Genomic DNA, 22,385 nt, shown 5'->3' with positions numbered 1-22,385 from the left:
CTACAGTTCACTTCCAGTGTAAGACAATACTCAACATTAGCAAATAATTTTTTATGTTATTTAAGCTTCTAACCTCCTCAGATATAACCTGTTTAATCCTAGGTTACACACAAAATTATTATTGATCAATCTAGTTCTTTCTGAAGCAGTTTACAAAGATAAAGCAATTATAAACTTTAACGTTGAAACATAAAGAAACTTTAAAGAAGACAAATCTGTACTCCTATAAGAGTTTGGAGGCCTGTTTACTACAAGACTATTGGAATTTTATTTATTTATTTATCTATGCTTATAGGAAAAGTTTGACTGGGATATGGTCCTTTTTTGGCAGAGGCCTGGAGAGAAAAGCTTCACATTTTTGACACACACACACACACACACACACACACACACACACACACACACACACACACACAATCCAGTTACATGATATCAGAAGGAATACAAAATGCAGTAAACATACATGAGAGAGAGAAAGTTTTATAATAGACTACATAAACATCATTTAGAAATAGAGCATGTACATACCTTGTACAGTGTTGATATTGTATTTTATAGTATTATATAATATTGTTATATCCATTTGATGAAAATAATTCATATCCATGGAGGCAATATTATAGAAACAACATTGTTTTTAGAGTACTACCATAAAAACGTACCCCCACAGTTTTAAATAGAATAAAGAGAAGTATGATTAGTGAGCCCTCACAGGTATGAGTCAAGACCATATTCAACAAGTACCACAATGCTTTTCCCACCAGCCTGGTTTTAAAACACAGCATCACACCACGGAGTTTCCTTTCTTTGACAGAGGATCTCAGATATTAATGTTATTAATACCTTAGCCGCAGTAAAGATATAATTGCACAGTAATGTCAAATGTATTTGAATAAAAATTATTAAAAACTCAATGAGCAGTTAATTAACACAAAAAAATTGTCTGGTAGGGATCTTAGCCATCTTTTTTTTTGTTTGTTAGAGTCCTGCAGAGCTATAAATACTGAAACAGCAGGCTGCTTCAAAATCTAGAAATCTCTCCCAAACCTCATATATAGAAAGAAAAACAGTTTCCTTGCTCAGACAATACAAACAAATGATGATTTGTAAAACAGTATTAAGCATGAGACTTTCAACTCTAGGCTCTTTAGATTCATTTCATGACAAATGAGTATAAAAATCAATATATTCAAATGAAACTATGAATTTTAATATGTCTGAATATTTTCTGCGCATTATTCCAATTTTATATTTTATATGTGCTGTCAAAGCAAACACAGGTGTCTGATTATCAGTGTCATTTTTTAGGAGAAAATGTAAAAGCCAACATTTCCATTACAATGAGGTAAGGTGTGTTATGAGTGAAATCACTGTCTTCAAATATCATCTAGGAATAACACGGGGTTCTTGCCAGAGCAAGAGTTCGCTGAGTATCTGATGCAGGTATTACATGAATGACATCAGAACTATAGGCAAAGCTCATCACGGATACTCTGCCTCCCTCCAAATTGCATGCTGCAGTTTGGAGGCAATACGCCTGACTCAGCTGTCAATAATAAAAGTATAAGTAATTTCTCACCTCCTCAGTTCTTTTACATTGGGTCTATAACCACATTTTCATAAAAAGGATTTTAAATAAAATAAAAACATAACCAAATGAAAGAAAACAATACAGAGATAGCTGTTAATGACTTCAGCATTCTGTATAAGTGATCTCAATCAAGAAAACAGGCGAGAAGCTACACTGCTAATGAATAAACTGCTCTCAATTTTCTGGTAACATGGTAGTTATTTAATATACCTAGGCTATACTCTTTGCAGCAGACTCTTTTAGTAGATATTGAATGTAGAATGAGTACCAAACAGCATTAGAACTTTGAGAGATAACAAAGTTAGGCATAACTTAATGAGATACTGCATGGCACAGAATGTTAATCAGAAATTTATGGACTCAGAGCGGACCTACAGATGATCAGACTGGATTCTATCCATAGGTCTTTGCTAGTAATCTTCAGGTCTGAGTCCAGAAAAAAAAATTATCGACTGCTTCCCTTAAACAATGACTTGTTTTGAACCAGTGACTTCTGTAGATGCTGACAAACCCATTGATCAGGACATCTACCAATGCAGAATGTTACTGAGATACTTTTATTAAAAAAAACTGACAAAACAACAAAAGGTAGCTCAGTACCGTCTGCAGTGAATTAGTCAGATGGAAGGTAGTAGCTCTGATGCTTTGAAAATCCCCAAGAAGAAGTAAAATCTACTGTCTTCTTAATATATAAATGTATCTAGTTGTGAAAAAAATGGAGTATACAGGCCAGCCTTAGTAATATGGGTTAAAAATCAAGAACACCTTTGTGATTTCCTCAAAACTGTTGTGAAACCTAAGTTCCTAATCATTTTAACACTGATGAGGCCCTCTGTTTGAGTTAATTCTGCCAGCAAGTAATTCCCTTTACGAATCCTGCTTGTTTTTGACCCCAGATATGTCAGCTGTGATGGCACCATCTTATTTCATTAATTATTTTGAAGGTCTTGTAACTTACATCTGTCAAGGAGTCATAACTCTAGATTTTACTACTAAACAGGAATGCAATTGTTGTAGAAATTTATAGCACTTATATAGGTCATATTCTGAATCTATCAAGCCCTCTTTTTTTATACATTTGTTAAATGGGTAAACCCACTGGCCACAAGTGGTGACCTGGATGCACTGTCTGGTAATGTGACTTGCTTGGAGTCGCATCATAGGCAAATGAAGGTGGTAGGAATCAAACTCTGTTCCCTCGACTACAGGAAGCAGAGTGTTAATCCTTTGTGCTGATTGCCAGTCATACTCTAGACAAGATTTACATTCTAGACAGACACTCATACTTTTATCAGGTACATACAATAGTTTCTCCATTTGCAAAGGCCATGTTCTATAGAATGTGCGCATTCAGTAAAGTATTTAATATTCATGGATAATGTATAATGATGCTACTCTATGGAAATAAGATATTTATTGACAGATGAAGTACAATGAGCTGTAGAGATGAGTAAGACTAGACAATAAGAGCAACTTGGTTAAAATAATTAGAAGGAGCACGCACTGTGGATATATACATGGTAAAGGTTCATAAATAACATTCATTTGTGGGTTATACTAATCTTTCTTCTGGAATGTCTTTCAGGACTGGCATTTGTCATCAAATATTCAAATAAAAGCAGGTGAAAACAGTCATGCTAGGTCTCTTAAGGCTTTCTGATAAAATGTTTTTCATACTTTTATGAGTGGCTTATTCCAGATACTGTTGCAGTTTTAGAGAAGGCCTGGTTGGTTGTACTGAGTATATTTGGAGTTATGGCAAGCATAATTGTTCTATTAGCAGTAGATCATAAAATATTATTCCTATTTTATTAATGATGACATAAATGATTGCCTATACATTTAAGTTTTGGTGGGATAGCTCATACATCAAACACATTTTCAATCACTAAACAATGTAGTGGGTGAGTATCCTGTAGGTAATGTCTTCCAAGTGATAATGTCTTGGAAAATTCAGGTTCACCAGTCTTAACATGAACGTCATTAAATCACATTTTCTTTACTGAATTATTATGTTGACTGCAGCTAAGTGAACACGTTTTCATATACATTCTTCTCCGTATGCTGAAGCTGAAAAGCAAACAAAAATTCTCTTTGGCACCATAATGCTAATTATTTAAACTGAACCATTATAAAGTCTCATGAAGCCAAAAAAAAAAAATGCTACAGTATTTATTGCTTATCACTTCTGCGGAGGGGGGGGGGTGCAATCCTCACCCATGTTGGTGAGTACATCCAGTATGTTTGATCCTCTGGTTGGACTGTGCACTATCTCTTCCAGGGGGGCTGTGTTAATAAAGTCCAGGAAGCACTGTGTCTGTGAGCTTGAGGTAGTGGACGTGTCCCAGCCTAGAGAGGGATAAAATCACTCAATGAATAGGGTGCTTGTTTTGATGTAAACTTCTCGAGTAGTTTTAGGTAAGAGTCTTGAGAATCTAGGGGCATAGATGGTGACCTGTAGCTAGCCATGATATGATGAGGGACCTTGTCTGTAGTGACTTGCACATGGATGAGCTCCATTATATCATCCTGTTTCACCAAGCTGGAAATATGTTTGTTGCTAATGTAGATCATGACACCTCCAGCTCTACCTTTGGTCCCAGTCTATGCTGTTCTTGGTCTAAATAAGTGAAAGGCACTTTAGCCTTGCACTGCTGGAGTACTTTCTATGACTTTAAATGAAGTTTCATTCACGGCACAGATAGCTACATTCTCCAGAGTAGGAGGGCTTGAAGGGTGTGAAGTTTTTGTTTAGGCTCCTAGCATCAAGTAGTAACACCTTAAGGTTGCTTGGAAACCTTTTCACTATGTTAGTAGTTTTGTCTTTTTGGCATTGCCTAAAAAAGCTCTAAGGGGTAGATAAAGTTTTGGCAAATATCCAAAAGGCTAGAGGGGATAGATGCAGACTGTCCTTGGCAAAGCAAAGTGGTCTGTTTACCATGTACTCCCATGTTGACAGATGTCACCCGTAAGTGACACTAGAAGTTAATCCAATAATTCAAATTAATTATTTTATGTTTGTATTGTGGCATCATCCTGGTTGAAGGTAGAATGCTGCTCAATGTAAGGCTTGTACCTGTCAGTGACACATATTCCAAGGATTATATCTCTTTTCATATAGTCCAGTGAGGAACATCTGAGGGCATTTACACCCACATGGACTATGATAGAATCATATTGGAACCTGGGGTGCAGTGACTTGACTCCATGTGTGATACTGCAGATCCCGGCTCCTGCTAGGCAACTAGCTGTTATTTTCCCCTTGTCTAACCTGGTGAGTGGGGCATCTGCGTGTCACACAATGGAGTCTCCAATGACAAGAGTATTAGGTAAAGTATATGCTTGCCTCATGAGCTTTGCTGTTGGGGACTACTGGGTGTAGGCTCAAGTGAAATGTTTGTTCTTCAACAATCACTAAAACACACACCAAAAGAATCACCAATGTTACCATTAGGCAGCTTTGAAGTTCTTTGAGATTTGGAAAGGTTTATTTTAAATGCTTCAGCTTAAGGCACTCTGTGTGTGTTGTGAAGGGTATGTGTGAGGGATGTGGTGTGGGTATTCTTGACAATCTTGTTTGTATATGTGATTTTTGCCTCCAAGGATGTTATGTGTTTACATCTCTCACATACTATGTTATTTTCTTTAATGATTAACTGGTTGTTTGGGAACATGAGAGAATTGCTACTTTGCCTTGGATGCCCACATTTACCAAGCTGCCCACAGAGACATTAAGAAATTGCATATCCATGTTGTCCAATCCTGTAAAAAGGTGGGCTGTTTAGGATTCAGGACTGGGTTTTAACAGGGATCTCCTAGAGTAGTTTCTGGGTACAAGGACAGTATGTTACATTATGCTAGGATATAGAAGTGCTATTCTTTATGCAAACTGGTATTTGGGGTTAAGGGCAAGATGATGTATAGTGCTAGTATACAGTAGTGCTGTTTGATGTGCAAGCTGCTTTAAGCAATGCCATGCTGTTTAACAGCTTTCAGACCTAATCCTAGCTTTACAGGGAAATTTTAGTGTCTAGGCTTTTGCTAGTATTTAGGGAATTGCTAACTGCTGCTGCTCAAACTTGCCTGATTCTTAGCAGAGAAAAAAACTTGAAAACTGACTCCTATACCATCTAGCCAATAAACAGACACACATTGAGCTCAGTTGTGTGATTCCCAACTCAGAGAGACCATGTAAACACCTTCTGCCACAAGATGGATAATCCTGGAATTTCTTAATGTAAAAGTACAGCAAATGTCACTCTCAAGTGTAGATTAAACCGCAAACAACTACAAAACAACTAAATCAGTTGCTAATTTGCCCTTCATCAAGGTGATTTTTTTTAGCAAACAGAACTACACAAAGCCAACAGAGAAACGATGATTTTGCCACAAAATTAACTAAATGCTTTAAAATGCTCAAAAGCATTAGCTATCAATGTATAAAGCAAGTACAAGTACAGTAAATAAAGAAACTATTCTTAACTTAGACTGGCTCTGGATGTAGTTGAAATACTAGAAAAGCATCCAGAGCTCTGAGGAAGTGAGTGCAGGGCCTTGCAAACTCTCATGATTTGTAACAGAGAAAAAAGCTTGAAAACTGACTCATATGCCCTTTAGCCAGTAAATGACCGCATGCTGAACTTCCTGGAGTAACTTACCAGGTAAACACCTTGTGCCACAAGATGGATGATCTTGGATTTTTTAACATAAAAGCACAGCAAACATAACTCTAAAGTGCAGATTAAACAACAAACAACTACCAAAGAATGATGTCCCTGGCTAATTCACTCTTCTGCAAGGCAATCTGGAGACAAACAGAAGTAGAAAAAAGCCAGGAAAAAGAGAAATTATGAGTTTTTGACATAAATTAAATAAATACTTTAAAATGCTCAAAAATAGTAGCTATCCATGTATAAAACAAGTACAAGGACAGTAAAGCAAGAACATGTTCTTATCTTTGCAAGGATGGCTCTCAATGTAGCTGAAACACTTGAAAAGTATTGTGGTGCTCCAAGGAAATAACTGTAGAGTCAACTACAGCTAGAATATTTTCATATCAGCAGCAAGCGCTGGTAGCCTTAAAGACATAAGTGTACCACTCGAGTGGCCCACGTCTGTGGTGACAGCAGGAGCAACTGTTGTCTTACTACATTAGTACTAAGCATATGTGGGCTTATTATTTGTGTTCTGATGTGGTAGTGTAGATTGCGGGGTAGTCTGGCAAACAAGTGGCACAACAGACTTGCCTCCAGTTTAAGTAGGTATCTCTACATTTAACAAGCAGACTCAGTGTTGGCTAACAGTAATGACCTGTCAGTGAACATGAGGCAGTTGCTTCACTTCCTGTGGGTACGTAATGCTAGTAGGCTGGCAGCACATGATGTTAAAGGAGCTATGGTCCCATGGTGTCTGGGAATCTGATTGGAGGTTTAGTTCTAATGGGTTCAGGGTATCATGCAGACTAGGCTACAGCAATAGATGTTTGGGTATTGTGCAGACAGTAACAAGATACAGTAATTTAAGGCACTATGCAAACCAAGATGTAGTGATAGTAGTTTTGATACTATGCAGACAGTAAGAAGCATCAGGTGGGTATTATGCAAATAGTAACAAAGTCAATTTAGGAGGACTCAGGATCCATAAAGCTAAGTAACACAGTATAACAACTCAAAAACAACACAGAGTACTAGCATGGATGCTACAAACAGACAAGAGATGCAATAAACCAACAGTGATAAACAGTACCAACATAGGCAGCAGAGCAACAGTGAGGAGAGACACTGAACAAACATTGACAGGTGATGTAGGGATACACACAAGGATGCTGCAGTTATTTGCTTGGGGCTGCAGTTTGTTGCTCAAAGAACAGCTATTTGCCAGACTCCAAGTGACACAGGGCTACATGTATGGGTGGCATGGTTACTTGAGTGGGGATAAAATCTGGTGGTTGATTTGCAGCTACTTGAGGGACTAGATTTCAGATCACTTGAAGCAGTGTAAAGATAACAGGTGCTCACTGGCAGCTGTACAGTGTGTGTTTATGCAGCAGAAATGAAAATAAACAAGCAAACAAAAAAAACCCCACAAAAACAGCCAGAAGGAGTGCTAACAAGCCACTAGCAAATAAACGCTCAGAATACTGTGAATTCTCCTTGACTCACAAAAGTAAACTGCAAGATATGTTTTGTAAGCACAAAATACCATTGTCAGGCACACACATCTCAATATTAGCTTAAAATATTAAAAGGCATTTCCTTGGTGTTGGAGGGATCAGAAAGTAGTCAAATCTGGTAAATACAAATGCTTAGGTTTAAAATACTGTGCATCTCAACTCAGATATGCAAATGAACTGTGCAACACTGCATACAGGAAGCTTTACCTCTTTTCAGAAAATTCCATGTATATGACTGGTACATTTTCAAGCACTGAACTGTTCGGCTTCTTCTCTATTTCCTCATATTATTAACAACTATATCTTAAACTTTGGCTAGAATGGCTTATGAGGGCTTTTACATTTCTACTTAATTTTTTTGGCATTTAAGCACCGTTATTACATTTGGCTTTCAGTCATACATGTCACAGAGATCCCTTACTGCATATTCCAGATGACTCATATATAGGCGTTTGAGGTGCCACATGGTGGAGGATGGGAGTGAGTGGCCAACCTTAGCTCACCCATTCTGGGAGGGGGAACTAGGCTTGTTGCAGTAGCAGCAGCATGAGCCTGGCAGGCTCTTTGCTGCATGTGGGTATACTCCTTATTTGGGAGATTGCTTATGTTCAGAAGCATGCAAGTACCTACCAAAGGCAGCAACGGCAAAGCTAACAAAGCTGAGGGGAAATGGGTGCTAGGGTACACTGCCTCCCAGTAGTATGATGCTGAACCAGCTCTGGAAGTGGGTGTGGTTGAGCACAGGAGAGTCTAAGGCAGGTGCAACAGTTTCAGTGAATGAGAAGAGGACTTGGTAGTGGGGGTCGAGCCAGTGAATTACATTTTGTACTCACAGAGGCTTATCCTACCCCCAATCTAGCTGGAATTTAAGAAGTGGTCATATAAGATGAGTTGTTCCCACCCAAATGTTATGTGTGTAATTAACTGCTCAGTTAAAAACTATTAGAGGTATTGTTTTTCGATTTGCAGCCTTCTCTGTAAGTAAGCTATATAAACACATTTTAGATGTATCAATCTAGATGCTTATAGACATAATACGGCTTGATAAAGCCCCAATGTTTCTAACATAATCATAAAAAAATGTTCTCTTTTGTCTACACCTTTGGTTGGTAGCAACTGTGAGTCAGCTGCTGAGAGAAAGAAAAACAAGATGGTTATCTCCCCTGGTGAGAACAGGATATTTGACCAAGGAAATCAGTATTAACAAAATAGAAAGCTTGTCATGTTTGGTTGCTTGTTGTATACAATGGTGGATCATAATGGAGCAATTTGGGTGGTTGCTAAGTGCCTACAGCTCTCTATATCTCTATACACCCAAACACACACATATATATATATATATATATATATATATATATATATATATATATATATTTTTTTTTTATTTTTTTTTTTTAAAGTTTTCTAATATTCATGATCAGCATCTAAGCTAACTCATTTTAGTTAGCTTACATGCAGAACATAACACGCAACTGGTTTCTTATTAAAATTAAATCTTTCTTGGTACCATGAATGTTTACTGTTATATATTTACAGTATGTCATTTGCACGTGCACAGTATGAGCCAGTGAAATTATTAAGCTTGCACAATTTTATTTATTCTTTCATGAATAAAAGACATGCATCTTTGTGGAGCCACCCATGTATAGTGGCACTACTATGGCTACTCTTGTTTCTAGGACACATCCCATGGAGAAGTAAACAGCCTGGAATATTAATTTGGATGACGTGACCCTATCCAAAGTACTGCATTGTTCTATTATTTTCCTTCATATGATTTATTAGAACAGCAGTGAACAGAAAGTCCACACATGCATTAAAAAGTGTATCTGACTAGTTTTGGCAAATGGCATTAGTGGAGCGAAGGTACGTTTTATGTTTTATCTATCTGTATATCTTATTTTTCCTTTGATGACTGGTTTAGTCCTACTAGGTGAGTGGACTCTTTGCAGGGGAGAATCTAGGTGGTATTTACTACTACTAGGGGAAATTTGGCCAGGACATTGGGGAAGTTCCTCTACTCTTTTTCATATGTGCTGTGGTATCTTTTATGCCCACCTGAGCAACGACCAACTGAAGAAGATGGGACCTTGGCTTAACATCACATCCAAAGGAAAGGAATTCTTTAATGCTAGCGTGAAATCAGATTTGTTTGGAGTGAGGCAAGTTGTGCTGTGGATAGGTTCATAGGTTCATAGATTAGTACTAGGCTAACTACCCTTGCGAGCCATTTTAAGCCTAGCCAATTATCCCTTGTGAGACTCAAACCTTGCACCTTGTGTTTGTAAGGCAAACATCTGAACCATTAGGCCACCCTCCCAACAAAAGTAACTTGCACTCTTTGTTTGCTCATTTTAAAGTCTGTCATTAAGGGTTTATGAGCATTTGTGTAAAATAAACTGGAAAACTTTTTTAAATATGCTGGCATGCAGTCAGTTTGTGGATGGACATAACTTGCTCCACATTGTCTAATCAGTTTAAAGCATTAAGGGCTGGGTTAGTGTGAATTTGTATGAAATAAACTGGAATATTTATTTTCTGTTTTTATTGGGGGTACTTAGCTGTGCTATGGATAAAAACAACCTTTTTCATTTGCTCAGTATAAAGTCTAGCATTAGTGGATGGTATTCATTTGTGTGAAATAAATTGAAATATTTATTCACTCATTCTCTTATGTTTAACATGCTAGGAGAGGCAATCTCATGGGGGTAGTTGTGTTCTGATTAAAAGTAACTTGCCCTCTTTATTTGCTCAGTTTAAAGCCGGGAGTTAAAGGATGAGCTAGTGTGCATTTATGTGAAATAAACTGGAATATTTATTCTCTAATTTTTTTTGGGGGGGTGCAGCTAGTTGTTCTGTGCATGAAAGAAACTTTCCTTCTTCATCAGTTTAAAAAAACTGGCATTAGGGGCTAGAGTGCATTGTGTGAAATTAATTGGAATACTTATGGGTGTAGCCAGTTGTGCTGTGAATGAAAGTAACTTGCCCTTCTCATTTCCTCAGTCAAAAGGCTGGTGTGATTCCCCTGCACTGGCCCAGTAATAAAGGAGACTCATTCCACAACACTGGCAACAGCTAGGGGACATACACACTGGGAGGATGGCAAGTACACACACAGTAAAGTGAAATTTCCCTTAAGGGCACACAGAGACTGCAGTCAATCTGGGGATGGTTTCTCCCTCTTTCTACAGATACCCAGTATGACTCCCCACTGGTACAGCTGCAGGGATGACATCTCAGCTGAGTGGCCAAGCCAAAATCTCCAGCACCCTCTCTGTCCAGCCAGTACTTCGTGTCCCTGCCCAAGTAGCTGACACACACACATTCTTTGAGGTTTGATTTATATACACACACACTCCTGGGAAAGGCTGTCATGGGTTTACTAGCTATGCCAAAATAAAGAAAGGAGTCCAGCACCAAGAGTGATAACTTGGTTTATTCCAAATAGTGACAAACCAAACTGGTTTCGGCAACCTTGCCTTCATCAGTGATTGCCATCTAAAGTTAACAAACAATCTATATATACACCCAGCACTTCATGTTAATCAAACATTTAAAGGTACAGCAATGACAAAAGCTGAAAAAATCCCTAATAATTCAAACATTGTATATTATTTATTCTATATTATTCCCGCTACAGGTGGTCATTAAGACCTGGGGAAAAAGAGCCCCTAGCCTTACTATCCAACTTTTTTCTTTATCATTCAAAATACTATGCCACCCTAACTTATTCAATCTGTCATTCCATATTTTGTCAATGATACAAAAATACATACATGTCTATAAAGTGCATTAGTCATACGTTTGTTTCTAATGTCACTTAAATGTTCAGACATTCTTATTCTAAATGGCCTAGAAGTTTGCCGAACATAGAATGATGAACAGGAACAGGTGGCCAAATAGACCAACCAGTCCATTACACAATTAGCAAAATGCTTAATCCTGTAAACCATCTTGGTATTTTTACTAGAAAACTCCTTAAATTTTAACATGTACTTACAAAAGGAGCAATGTCCACAGGAAAATGATCCAACTAACTTGTCTCCTGTGATAGTTAGCTGTTCCATAGAGTAACATTCACCCCTGGATTTATAATGGTTAAGATAAGACCCCAGTGTGCGTCCCCTATGATATGAGAACTTACATCTATCTGTGAGGAGAATAGATAATTCCTGATTTGCCATGAGAATGTTCCAGTTTTTATTAACTGCATTTCTAATGGCATGGATGTTACTACCATAGGTAGTAACAAATCTAATAGTATCCCCTGATGTATGAGTTTTTTTCCTGATATTGCAATAGCTCTAACCTGTCCTGTCCAGTGGCCCAGTTACTAGCTGAAAAAATGTGTCCTCGTTTGTAGCCCCTAGCTTTAAACCTATGTATCAAATCATTCTTATGATGTTCATAGTCATCCTGGGAAGAGCATATCCTTTTAATACGTAGGAATTGGGACTTGGGAATATTCCTTATAATTTGATCAGGATGTAGACTAGTGGCCTGTAAAAGACTGTTATATTCCGGGTACTTGTGGAAGACCTGGGTCGACAGGGTATTATCCTTGTTTCTGCAGATTTTAACATCAAGAAAATGAATTTCTTTGTGATGCATATTAAGAATAAATTCAATTCCCCACTTGTTTTCATTGAGGTATTGAACGAATTCTAGAAGATATACTATGTCTGCCCACCAAACCAACTGACAGTCATCCAGGTACCACCGCCAGATATCCATCTCACCCAGAAATATGTTATGAGAGTCATCATATATAAGGAATTCCTCCAAGTATCCCATAAAATGGACCGCATAAATGGGAGCAAAAGATGACCCCATAGCAGTATCTCGGACCTGCCAATAACATTCCTTTTGAAAATAAACAATGTTTTTCATTAGGACATGCTCTGCCATACAGATTAACAATGAATTAAAGCTTGGTGGATAGAAACGTGCTTTGTTAAGCCAATACTCCAGAGCCTCGAGCCGAGCCCAATGTGGCATGTTAGTATATAAGGCCATGACATCCAGTGTACACATTATCCAATCTGATTTTAATGGTGTGTCACTTCAAATCCTGAGGAATTCCATAGTGTCTTTAATCCTTGATCTGACCATAGTCAGAAGGGGCTCTAAGTATTTAGTAAGGAATCCTGATATGTGTTCCGTAAGCGAGCCCATGCCAGATACTATTGGTCTTCCAGGTGGTTTCTCCAAGTTCTTATGAATCTTGGGTAACAAATAAAGTATCTGTCTCTGAGGATCTTCCACTGAAGTACTAATGATACCTTCCTCAACAGCCAACTCCAAGAAGGAATCAATTTCTTTTTTAAAGTGGCTGGTAGAATCTAGAGGCATTGGCATATAATGTACAGCATTCTTAAGTTATCTATAAACAAATGTATGACTAATGCACTTTATAGACATGTATGTGATCATAAATCAGCAATATTTCATTTTTGTATCATTGACAAAATATGGGGTGACAGATCAAATAAGTTAGGGGGCATAGTATTTTAAATAATAAAGAAAAATGTTGGATAGTAAGGCTAGGGGCTCTTTTTCCCCCAGGTCTTAATGACCACCTGTAGCGGGACTAATATAGAATACATAATATATAATGTTTGGATTATTAGGGATTTTTTCAGCTTTTGTCATTGCTGTACCTTTAAATGTTTGATTGACATGAAGTGCTGGGTGTATATATAGATTGCTTGTTAACTTAGATGGCAATCACTGATGAAGGCAAGGTTGCTGAAACTGGTTTGATTTGTCACTATTTGGAATAAACAGAATTATCACTCTTGGTGCTGGCTTCCTTTCTTGATTTTGTTTTGCTTTTTGGCTGTTTGCACCTGCTTATGTGCGGAGTTCGTTTCGGCTTGGTTCACTAGCTATGCCCCCTTGTGCCCAGACTATAAGGTAGTTTCCACTGCTACCAATCACTCTTATCAGCTACTTTTAAGGCCCTTAACAAAAGGTGTCCAATACTACTGTATAATGTTACTATTAATCCAAATGGTGGTCTGACCAAAAGCAAGGCTATTTAGGAGTGGCCTGTACAGTGTCACCAAATACATATGCAAGTACTATCAGAGCTTAAATGTGCCTCACAAATATCAGCCACAAAGATGCAGCCCCCCAAACATCTCCAGCGCCCAAGTGAGAACTGCTCTCTCCAAAGCAAAAAACACAGCATCCATGGGACCTGATGGTGTGACAGCTGTTTAATCAAAGTCTTACCTCTGGATATGTACCCAGGAGTGGCACTGCAACTGTGGTCCCATATCTGCAAAGCCATGGAGAGGATCATAATGGACCTCATAAATAAGACATAGGGAAATTGCAGACTTTTGGATCCAACCCAGTTTGGCTTTGTCAAAGGCAGATCATGCCTTTAAACTTGGTTGACATACAATACCCCACTGGTATATCATTGAAAAACTCATCTTAAATGTTCAAAGTTTGCTGAACCTGTGAACCTATGAACCTATATATTTAATAATAAATAATACAAGAACAAGAAAATACTAAATATGTTTTCAGTTACATCAGAGTTCTAAATCACAGGAAATATTTAAAAAAACATTGCAGGACAGTCTCAAATAAATACAGAAAATATCTATAATATTTACTATAGTCCTAACTATATCTAAAAAAGTTACTATGCCCTAAGAAACTTACCTACAGCAAGGAGAGTGCAGATGTCATGATGGGTGGATGTTCTTGCTAGGTCCAAGACAAAATACAAAATGCCCAGTCTCTCTCTCTGAGGGAGTTCTTAAACTAATATCAAATATTACTGCTGGGTTAGCTTGTATAACATCAGTTTTTGTCACCTGACTTCAGTTCCCAAGCTAAACCCCCCTTTGTAGCATTTGACATCTCCTTGTGAAAAATACATATCTCTCAGATGTTTGAAGAGACTGGAAATCATAAAATAATAAAACACTTCTGCATCTCAAACCTAGTAATTACTTCTCTTCCAAGACAATACGAAAACTTCTAGCTCTAGACCTAGACATTCTGTCTGCTACTGAACTGAAACTAAGAGATAACTTTTATAGCACAATTGTAAAACAATTTATCTTCAACTTATTTTCTTGAAGTTTTGCAAGTTAACCCTCTATGTTCTAGTTTCTACTGTTAAAACATATGGATTTACACAATTACAATAGCTTCTATACATTTCTATTCTAAGCCGGCAGGGCATGCTGTGGTTACATTTTAGATCAGTACTTCACACCTTTACACACACTTCTGTATGAGTCATATCAATGTTCACAATGACATAGAATTATTTACAAAATTCCAGATAGCTGACCTGGCAATACTTTCCTATGTCACAGCTGGCATTAAGGTCTGGATAAGAGTGCATTTACATGAAATTAACTGTAATATTCTCTATGCTTTGGAAAGGTGGCTAGCTGTGCTATAGATAAAATCAACTTGACCTCTCCAATTGCTTGGTTCAAAGACTGGCATTTGGGGCTACTGATCATTTGTGTGAAATAAATCAGAATAAATATTCTCCTTTTTCATAAGCTGCCAGGCAACCAGAGTGGGGGGTAGATGTGCTGTGAATGAAAGTAAATTGCCCTCTTTGTTCAGTTTAAAGTCTGGCATTAAGGGCTAGTGTGCATTTGAGTGAAATAAATTGGAATACTTATTCTCACTTTTTAATATGCTGCTAGGCAACCAGATTGAGGAAGATAGTGTGTTGATGAAAGCTGTTTAACATCTTCATTTACTCATTTTAAAGTCTGGCATTAAGGGTGAGTATGTATCTGTATGAAAAAGATTTAGTATTTACTCTCTGGTTAATCACTGTGTGAAACAAAATCAAAACTGTCCCTGACTTTGAAAAATGTTCTTGTATTTGCCTAATATTTTGGGCTGCAATTTATAATTTTCTTATTTGCCCAGCTACAGTGTGCATTTGTATGAAATAAGCTGGGCTATTTGCTCTCCAGCTTCTTTTTGTATAAAACAAAGCTGAACTTTTTCATGATTTTGTAGAATATCCCTCACTTTGTCTCATATTTTTTGGTATGTGGCTCATAGAATTTGTGTTATCTTTTTGCTAAATCATTGAGAATTGCAGTTACTAAATAGGGAGTGGGGACTGGCTCTGGATGAAAGCAGCATATTCTCTTGCTCTTTGCCCTATTTATATGACTTTACAGAACTAGTGTACAGTTTTATGAAACAAGCTTTGAGTACATTTTGGGTGAAACTAAGCTGAAACTGTACACACTTTTGCAGAATGTCCCTGACTTCGCCTTATATTGTAGCTTTTATGGCAAATTGTTGAGGACTGTAGGCAATAAAGAAAAATAAGTTATGTATTTACCAAAACATTCCATCTGTGTTGTCCATTTTCATTCTTCCTCAACTGTTAGGTTTGGATTTGACCCTCAGATCTGCTCAGCCATTATTCAAGCTCATGGCCAGCAAAAACTCTCGAGCTCTTCCCCTTCCCATAATGCACCTAATGTACGACCCCTAATATACCTCGGATCTTGTTTACTGTCTTACATAAAGTAGAAAGAATCAATACAATTTTCTTGACAGAAAGGTCATATATGGAGCTCAGTATTAAGAACAATGGTGTCCTTAAATTCTCTTATTATTCCAGAAGTCAATAAAAGCAAAGGATGGGGGTTGGTGGGGAGCAAGTTGAGGAAGAATAAAAATGGGCAACATAGATGGAATGTCATGGTAAGTATATAACTTCTTTGTCTGATGTTGTCAATGTTGATTCTATTCTGGAGCATTTCTCCCCAGGCCTCTGCTGAAAACAGGATCTGTGGAACCTAGTCGAACTTTCCCGGTCAACAAATGTTAAATAAAAATAAATAATAAATAAATAAAATAAATCCTCAACTGTTGGGACAGAGTCCCCAGCTACATAAAATCCCAGGTGGACTCTAAAGAAAGGATATTCCTGAGCACAGCTGAGCCAAAAGCTGCTCTTCCCCTTGAGACCAGATCCAGTTTGTAATGAGTAATAAAGGTATGAGGGTTGGACCAAGTTGTGGCTGCACATACGTCATCCATGAAAGCTCTAGAGAGAAATGCTGAGTAAGCAGCCACAGACCTAGGTGAATAGGCTCTTAAAGGTCTTGCTAAGGATAGATCTAGTTTGTTGTAAATTATATGCAATCCATCATCCATCTGACTAAAGTTACCTTTGCCACTGATTTGCCCAATTTAGAATCTGCAAAGGATACAAATAACTGGTCTATCTTTCTAATTTCTTTTGTTCTGTGTAAATAATTGTCTGTGTACATCTAATAAATGCAACACATATTCTACTTTGTTTGCAAATTTTGGAAAGAAAACTGGCAAATTAATAGATTGATTGATAGTGGATTCTGACACCACTTCGGGAAGGAAATATGCATTGGCACGTAATGTGACTGTAGCATTTTGAAATATCAAGTACAGGGGTTTAGATGATAATGCTTGAAGTTCTGAAATTCTTCTAGCAGAGGTAATGGCCACTAGGAAAACAGTTTTCCAGGTCAGAAACTTAAGACAGCATTTTGCTGCTGGATCAAAGGGGGAATGAGTCAAGGATTACAGTACCCAGTTAAAATCATATGGTGAAGTAGGATCTTTATATGGGAGTCTCAATAGGAGTGTGCCTCTCAAAAATTCTTTACAAAGTTTAGACAAAGCCAGAGAAGAATTCGCAAATTCAATATACAAATTAAAGATTTTTGCTATCTGAACTTTATTCACTGAGGAACTAGCTACCTCATTAAAACTGTTGCCAGAAATCAAGTACACATTGTTTAGGAGCTGAGAAGGAGTCACTGCATCTTTGTTGTGCCAACATTCATTGGAGAATTCTCATATGAAAGCTTGCTAGAGATACTAAGATAATAGCAGCTGACAATGACCCCAAGGCATGAAGAATTAAGTGGGCTGAAATTTTGGTACTGTAAATTATTTTTCTGACCTGGAACCTGATAGTCTACCCCTGAAAGAGGAAGATAAGCTGGCACTGAAGTTGTGTTGAAGACTGCTCCTATGAATTCCAAGGTTTGAGTTGGTTGTAACAAAGATTTCTTGTAATTTATGGTTATCTCCAGATGGGAACAAGTCTGGATCACCTGATCTCTTGCTAGTAATAGTGGATGCCTGGTCAGGGAGGTAATGATCCAGTCATCTAGATATGGAAACACTTGGAAACCCTGCAGTCTCACATGAGCCACCACTACTGCCTTGCACTTGGTGAACACCCCAGGGGATGTGATGAGGCCAAAGGGCAGTACAGTACTCTGACCTGATCATGACTGGCTCCCAGGTGGAAGTGTAAAAACCTTCTGGATTGTCTGTTCATTTTTATGTGATACTATGCATCCTGAAGTTTTATCAAGCACATCCAGTCATCCTTGCCCAGAAAGGGTAGAATGGCCTGAACCATAACGATCCAAAACTTTGTACATCAAACTGATTTGTTCAATTTGCTGACATCCAGAATTGGCCTCCAGTCTCCTGTTTTCTTTGTCACTAAAAAGAATCTTGAGTAAGTTCAGGATTCTATCTTGTCTGGTGGGACCTCTTGGATTATTTTTTTTTCTAGCAGCTTTTGTATTTTTATTGCTGCTTCTTTTCTCTGACTGGGTGGAACATTGGGAATCTTGTGTACAGTTGGAGGTAGTAGTGAAAAGGGAATTATATAGCTTCTGGAAAATAATTATCTGAATCCAAGTATCAGTTGTTATATTTAGCTAGGCTCTCTGGTACAGGGATAGTTCACCCCTGATTGCCTAAAGAGGTGGGCAATTGGGCCTCCTTTTAGGACTGCTGGTAGGGTGTATTAGAGAAAGAATCTCTGGAACCCTGCTTTTGCAGGCCTCTACTGCCACGGGGGATGTCATCCTCCATTAGAGTCCCCCCCTCTGTCCATAGGAAAACTATTTCCATATGTGTCCTGGAAAGGACCCTGAAAGTTTCTGAACCACATCTTCTGACCAACTTGATGATTCCTAGAAAAGGATCTTTTGGAGTCAAAAAACATACGCCCACTACAGAGAGGGTCTTTCCATCCTTCTCACAGTTAGAGGCTGTGTCTTTCACTTTTGGGCCAAACAACGAGCTGTCATCAAAGGGATTATTGAAAAACAAGGACTTAAAAGGCTCTGCAAAATCACAAAAGAGCATCCAGGCATGCCTCCTAATGGATATTCCTGAACCCGCTGCCCTTGAGGCACCTTTGGCTGCATGCAAGATAAACTTCATGGATTACAATTTTGAAATTGATTGGAGGCAACTGAGAGGTCACAGAATATTGAGCCTTGTTAGTAGTGGACCCTGTAAGGGGTTTTCAAAGTTCTTTAATCAAATCCCTTTGTAGTCTGGTAAAATGTGCCAAATAGATCAGCAACCTAAGGGTAAAGGTTGCTGAAGCATAAACACACTTCTCAAACCTGTCCATTACCCTACACTCCCTATTAGGGGGATGGACTGAGGAACATTGCTCAGCAAGTTCCTTCTTAATGGCCGCTGCCACGACCATGGCATACACTGGCACCCCCATACTTCAGAATTCCTTCCCAATAGGTGGAGCCAGAATCTGACCTGGCCTCTTCAGGATCAGATCAACTGAGTCAGGCTCCTTCCACACCCACTTAGAGACCAAATCAATGAACTCACTGGTAGGAGGAGTAACCCAGGAGGTAGATGGGCCAGCTCTAAAAGCTTCCAGAAATACTGATTCCTCTGGTGAAGGGTTGGTGGAGATTCAACCACCTCTCTGTTTAAGGATCTCAAGAATGTCTCCAAATTAGATGTCTTCCAGAGATGATTGTGGGGACCCGTCTCCCTCATCAAGTCAGTATCCATAGTGACTAACTCTTCCAGAGAGTCCAAGTACCTCCTTTTGCGCTTCCTCTTCTGAGGAACTTCCTCCATGGAATGATCCAGTGAAGTGTCAGAAGAAATTGAAATACCTTGTTGGGTGATCTGCAGGCCTTGGGCTTACTGTCCCTGTGGCATAGAATGATGTGGCTCCAAGCCCAGACACATTTGGGAACTGGCTTGTAGATCCTGTCAGAACAGAAGATACTCTCTTCACAAACCTGAAGGCTGACTGCCCCACAGAAAGAAAGAAGACAGCTGCTCTGAGAAGACAGGCTTCTGCATCACTGATTTCCTCTGCCCTGACAGCAATCAATGCTAGATGGAAGCTGGAGCCAAGCTATCCAATGTCAAATCTCCGAGGGGCAGAGCTGACTCCATAAACTCACAGTTGATTCCAATGCCTCAGATGTGACAAGGCAGCTTTGGCTCCAAGAGTCATCCAGATCCAAAGAAGTCAGAGCCAGTGCACTCATAGAATTCTTTGGATCCAAAAATAAAGGAATGTTTGGATATGAGTCAGACAGACCCACAAGGTTTGCATCCAGGGACTCTGAAACCATTGGTGGTATCAGAGAAGGAGTAGACAATAACGGTGTAAGAGATGGATGGGCCCCCTAACCTGCAAGGGTAGGAGTCAGGAGAACACCCATCTGAATCTGCACTGAGAGAAACTTCCTCATCATCCTGTCCACATCTTCCTCCGTTAGACTCCATGAAGAAAAAGATGATGCAAGGGATGATGACCTTCAGTGGTGTCTCTCCAGGAAGGGAAAGGAAACCCTACAAGGAACTGGATCCAACCTTGGAGAATATCTTGTCATAAGAAGAATCTTTGCATTTGAAGAGCTTGGATCCAAAAATATTCTCAAAATCCTCCAAAAAGGTCTCACAGAGATGGATAACTGGTGCCAGAGCCATGGCCTAAAGCTAAATGTCAAAAAGTGTATAGTCATACCCTTTGGCAAAAACAAAGTGCCCACAAATTACCACATAGGTGGTAACCCATTAAGTACAGAAGAAGTAATTAGGGACCTGGGCACCCAAGTTGATAGCAATCTCTCCTTCGACAACCACATCGCCAAAGTGGTTAGAAAGACCTTCTACATAGCCCACCTTATCACAAAAGGATTCACATCTAGATCAAGTGAGGTAATAGTTCCCCTTTATTCATCCCTCATCAGGCCCATCGTAGAATACAATGCCCCTTTTGGGATGTACCTTACCCGACACCTGCAGCAACTAGAAAGACCCCAAAAGTACCTCACAAAGAGGATCAAAGGACTCCAACAGATCCCATATGCTGCCCGGTTAAAAAAACTCCAGCTCTACTCAGTTGCATACCGCCTACTTCGTGGCGATCTATGCCTGACATACAAAGCTATGTCCAACCCAGAATTAATGCACATGCTCCACCTCAGAAAATCTAAATCCCTCAAAACCATGCGCTTGAGGGACTTGAACCTCAGCACAGAAATAAATAAAACATGCTGGAGGGACAGATTCATAACCCAGAGGCTCCCTTTGCTCTGGAATAGAATCCCAGTCCATGTTAGGCAGAGCACCTCACTGACTCTCTCAAGAGGAATCTTGATGAGTGGATGGGAGATCGTAGGTTTACCCCAGGGATTACTTCTGTGTCACTACTAGACAGAGGCACAGTAAACTAACCTTAAAAAGGGCACAGCAAACTCAAATCAAAGGGTGGCAAAAGCCAAACACACTTGGGCTAGGTTTATAAATGCCCCAGGGCAGAGAGCCTAGTATGAACCTATGAACCTATAAGATCCAAAGGAGAGAGGAGCTGAGCAGATTTAGGATCCATTATAGATTTTTTTCTTCAGTGGCTCCGATGAAGGCATGGAAGAAGTAGATGGCCTTGGAGGCTTAGCCAAGGTCTCCTTAACTTTCCTTTTGGGGGAATGAGCCCCGGTGATACCTTCTCCAAATGAAAATGGAAGCAAACCTTTCAATATTAATTTATTTTTCCTATCTGCTAAAGCCCTTGGATTGAAATTCTTTCAGTTAGTACAATCCTCCTGTAAATGTTGAAGGCCTAAACAATATACACATAAAGGATAAGCATCAGATAAGGGTAATTTATGTCCACACTTCTGACATTTTTTTGAAGCTAGCCAGAACTTTCTCAGACAGGACAATTTTAAAGAAAAAATAGAAAGGGGGAAAGTTTTTTTTTTTTTTTTGTTATACAAAAATTAAGGACAAAATGGGAGAAAAACTACCAACTACGCTAAGAGAATTACAAATATGTGTAAACAATAGGATAATAGAAAAAGTAGGGGAAGCAAATTACCAACAATGGTATAAAAGAGCTACAGTGAGTTTTAAAGAAGGGAAATATACATTAAAAGAGCTACAATGAGTATAAAGGAAGGGACATATATATATATATATATATATATATATGTAAAGGATATATATATATATGTGTGTGTGTGTGTGTGTGTGTGTGTGTGTGTGTGTGCGTGTGCGTACATATATAGAAAAAAGGCAAAAAAACACATTTACCTTATCAAACGCTCAAGAGTTCAGACTAACCACGTCTTTCATGAAAAATGACAAACGAGATACGAGGTGTGCTAGGGGTTAGTGCATTACAGGTAGGGGAGGAGCTTGAGACTTTTTGGTGGCCACGAGCTTCAGTAATGGTCAAGTCAGATCTGAGGGTTGAATCTGAACCCAACAGTTGAGGACAGAATGAAAACTGACAGCATTAGATCAAACATTAAAGTGTTA

The sequence above is a fragment of the Protopterus annectens genome, chromosome 2.part1 (assembly GCF_019279795.1).
Source record: "Protopterus annectens isolate FY-2018-M chromosome 2.part1, PAN1.0, whole genome shotgun sequence".
In the NCBI taxonomy this organism is placed as follows: Eukaryota; Metazoa; Chordata; order Ceratodontiformes; family Protopteridae; genus Protopterus; species Protopterus annectens.
Note: the sequence above shows the minus strand (reverse complement) of the source record.